The sequence below is a fragment of the Capra hircus genome, unplaced genomic scaffold (assembly GCF_001704415.2).
Source record: "Capra hircus breed San Clemente unplaced genomic scaffold, ASM170441v1, whole genome shotgun sequence".
Classification (NCBI taxonomy): Eukaryota; Metazoa; Chordata; class Mammalia; order Artiodactyla; family Bovidae; genus Capra; species Capra hircus.
In genome coordinates, this window is record NW_017213039.1 from 1 (window position 1) to 4,384 (window position 4,384).

At 40.7% G+C, this 4,384-nt stretch overlaps 1 pseudogene; it reads left to right on the forward strand.

Moving 5' to 3' along the window:
- Positions 1 to 1,432: 1,432 nt before the first annotated feature.
- Positions 1,433 to 2,205, forward strand: LOC108635281 (annotated as a pseudogene).
- Positions 2,206 to 4,384: the final 2,179 nt, after the last annotated feature.

The following is a 4,384-nucleotide window of genomic DNA, read 5'->3' on the forward strand; positions in this document are numbered from 1 at the left end:
AATCTCAGAAGACCCAACGCAGAAACAGTGTTAAACACACCAACATTCAAATCATTAGGAGTCCAGAGAAGAAGACAAAAAGAAAGACCATGAAAAGATCCTTGAGGCAGTAATATTGAAAACTTCCCTTAAAATGGGGGGAAGGAAATAATCAGTCAAGTCAGAAACCCAGAGAGTCACAAACAGGATTAAAACCAAGGGGAAACACTCCAAGCAACACATATTAATCAAATTAACAAAGATCCAAACACAAGAAAAGACAAATACGTAAAAGCGCAATGGGAAAAATAACAACCACAATGGGATGTCCATAAGGCATAACAGCTGATCTTTCAATAACAAACTCCTCAGGCCAGGAGGGCAGCAGGAATATACTTAAAGTGATGAAAAGGAAGTAACCTACAGCCAGATTACTGTTACCCAGCAAGGATCTCATTAAATATGAAGGGAAATCAAAAGCTTTTATAGACAAGCAAAAAACTGAGCGAATTCAGCACACCAAACAGCTCTCCAACAAATGGCTAAGGATCTTCTCTAGCAAATGAACAGAGAAAGGGTTGTATTAAACATCGAAACCAAAACAATAAGAGCGAATAGGCAATGGATCATAGCTTATGCAATAATTACCGTTAATATAAATTGGGTTGAAATGGCCCCAAACCAAAAGACAAGACTGGCTGAATGGATTACAAAAACAACCCTTATGTATGTTGTCTCAAGGACCAGCTCGAAACCAGGGACACGTACACGACTGAAAGTGGAAGGGCTGCGAAAAAGCATTTCCACACAACTGGGAGAGCAAAAAAAGCAGCGAGTATGATACTCACTATCACATAAAATAGACTTTAAAATAAAGGCCGTGTGAAAAGAAGAAAGAAGGCCACTACAGTGATGGTCGAAGAGGATCCAATCAGAAGAGAGATATAACAATATACAATATATATGCAGCCCAACATAGGAGCACCGTCATATTGTAAGGACGAAATTTAAGAAGTATGAAAGTGGAAATTGAGGAAAGGTGGCGGGCGAGCGGGGGGAAGAGTCGCCGTCTCACCGCCGCTTCAGCAGCAGCCCAGTGAAACGCCCCGAGCTGGCGGGCAGCGGCTTGGGCATCGTGCGGGCGGCGGGAGGTGTTGACAACGAGCCTGAAGCGGGCAGCCAGCGGGCGGCGTGGGCGGCTTGGTCCAGGCGGAGGCTCTGGGAGCGCGAGCGGGCTCGGGGCCGTGGGCTGGCCCTCCTGCGGCTCAGCATTATGGATTCATCTTTGGGAGAACGCGGAGCTGTTAAAAACGAGCCTCTTTCCACTCTTGTAAGTAGAAAAACGTATCTGTGTCTTCGAGCCATCATATCAAAGAACAGAAAAAGCCAAAGCTAGGAACATGGAGGATCATTCGCGGCTCCTAAACAAAGATTCTGCATGAAAAAAATAGCAATGGTTCAGTTTAATTTGAAAGCTCTGTCAGGAAGCTCTGGATATAAGTTTGTGGCGTTGCTGGCGCTAAATTTGTGAAATTACATGAAGACACGACATCAGCGAGGAGATACCATTCCTTCTTACTTTTAGAAGAGAATATTTGGATGAAAACGCAACATTTAGGATTATTGGACTCAAGCAGAGCAAATGTAATGAGTGAGGACTATGTCAATAATCCCAAAATTGAGTGTAGTGTAGTAGATGGAAAGTATGCCTTTAAGCCCAAGTACAACTTGAAAGATAAGAAGGCTCTGCTTAGGCTCTTGGATCAGCATGACCAGAGAGGCTTAGGAGGGATTCTTCTAGAAGACATCGAGGAAGGATTGCCCAATTCCAGAAAGCTGTCAAGGCTTTAGGGGACCAGATACTATTTGTAAACCGTCCTGATAAGAAGAAAATTCTTTTCTTCAATGATAAGAGCTGTCAGTTTTTCTGTGGATGAAGAGTTTCAGAAACTGTGGAGGAGTGTCACCGTGGATTCAATGGATGAGGAGAAAATTGAAGAGTATCTGAAGCGACAGGGTATTTCTTCCATGCAGGACTCCAGACCAAAGAAAGTGGCCCCAATTCAGAGAAGGAAAAAGCCTGCCTCACAGAAAAAGCGACGGTTTAAGACTCACAATGAGCACTTGGCTGGGGTGCTGAAGGACTACTCTGATATCACTCCTGGCAAGTAGTAAACAGTTTGGTCTGAGAGCAAAGAGTTTCAAAGTCAAGATCTTCCGTGTTGATGCTGGCATCTGCAGGCTGATCATCTTCCTGTTTCTCCACCTAGGACTGAGGAGAGGAGCAGTTCGGTTTACAGAACTAGGGCAAATTACCAAACTCGAAGCTTGTTTTCCTTAAGGGGCTAATGAGAAATGTAATGTCCCCTGTGAACTCCTGTCACTCTCTGGGGAACGGTGCTCAGCATGGCGTGCAGGCATCTTTGCTATTTATCGCTACTTCTAAGTGGCTCCTGGTTCCATTTTCCCCTCTTTTATTACTTTAGAACAAGTTTTGCTGGTAGTCTTGAATGCAATATTTGTTTATTCCAAAAGATCATATTTTATAATAAAATCATTGTAGAAGGAAAAAAAAAGAAAGTTGAAATTAACAATAACATAATAATAGTGGAAGACTTTAATACCCCACTCATACCTATGGATAGATCAACTAAACAGAAAATTAACAAGGAAACAAAAACTTTAAATGCAAGGATATATAATGGAGAAAAGACAATGTCTTTTAAAAACTCGTGTTGGGAAAACTGGTCAACCACTTGTAAAAAAATGAAACGAACACATTCTAACACCCATACACAAAAATTAACTCAAAATGGATTAAAGATCTAAACATAAGACCAGAAACTATAAAACTCCTAGAGGAGAACATAGGCAAAACACTCTCTGACATAAATCACAGCAGGATCCTCTATGACCCACCTCCAGAATATGGAAAAAAAGCAAAAATAAACAAATGGGACCTAATTAAAATTAAAAGCTTCTGCACAACAAAGGAAACTATAAGCAAGGTGAAAAGACAGCCTTCAGAATGGGAGAAAATAATAGCAAATGAAGCAACTGACAAACAACTAATCTCAAAAATATACAAGCAACTCCTGCAGCTCAATTCCAGAAAAATAATGACCCAATCAAAAAATGGGCCAAAGAACTAAATAGACATTTCTCCAAAGAAGACATACAGATGGCTAACAAACACATGAAAAGATGCTCAACATCACTCATTATCAGAGAAATGCAAATCAAAACCACAATGAGGTACCATTTCACACCAGTCAGAATGGCTGCAATCCAAAAGTCTACAAGCAATAAATGCTGGAGAGGGTGTGGAGAAAAGGGAACCCTCTTACACTGTTGGGAATGCAAACTAGTACAGCCACTATGGAGAACAGTGTGGAGATTCCTTAAAAAAACTGGAAATAGAACTGCCTTATGACTCAGCAATCCCACTGCTGGGCATACACACCAACAAAACCACAATTGAAAGAGACATGTGTACCCCAGTGTTCATTGCAGCACTGTTTATAATAGCCAGGACATGGAAACAACCTAGATGTCCATCAGCAGATGAATGGATAAGAAAGCTGTGGTACATATACACAATGGAGTGTTACTCAGTCATTAAAAAAAATACATTTGAATCAGTTCTAATGAGGTGGATGAAACGGGAGCCTATTATACAGAGTGAAGTAAGCCAGAAAGAAAAACAACTAATACAGTATAACACATATATATGGAATTAGAAAGATTGTCACCATAACCCTGTATGCGAGACAGCAAAAAGAGACACAGATGTATAGAACTTTTGGACTCTGTGGGAGAAGAGGGTGGATGATTTGGGAGAATGGCATTGAAACATGTGAAATGAATCGCCAGTCCAGGTTGATGCATGATACAGGATGCTGGGCTGGTGCACTGGATGACCCAGAGGGATGGGATGGGAGGAGGTGGGGGTTCAGGATGGGGAACACATGTACACCATGTGGATTCATGTCAATGTATGGCAAAACCATACAATATTGTAAAGTAATTAAATTAAAATAAATCTAAAAAATTGTAAAAAATAAATAAATAAAATTTAATCTTGTTGACCCCAGAACATTGACAGAACTTAACAGGTAGTGTTTCTTTTGGAACTGGAGGGTTGAGCTTTCTTACTAGGTTTCCTTTTTTTTTTAAATCCATTTTATCATTTTATTTTATTTTTATTTTTTTAGTTTTAATTTTTTAATTTTAAAATCTTTAATTCTTACATGTGTTCCCAAACATGAACCCCCCTCCCACCTCCCTCCCCATAACATCTCTGTGGGTCATCCCCGTGCACCAGCCCCAAGCATGCTGTATCCTGCGTCAGACATAGACTGGCCATTCAATTCTTACATGATAGTATACATGTTAGAATGCCATT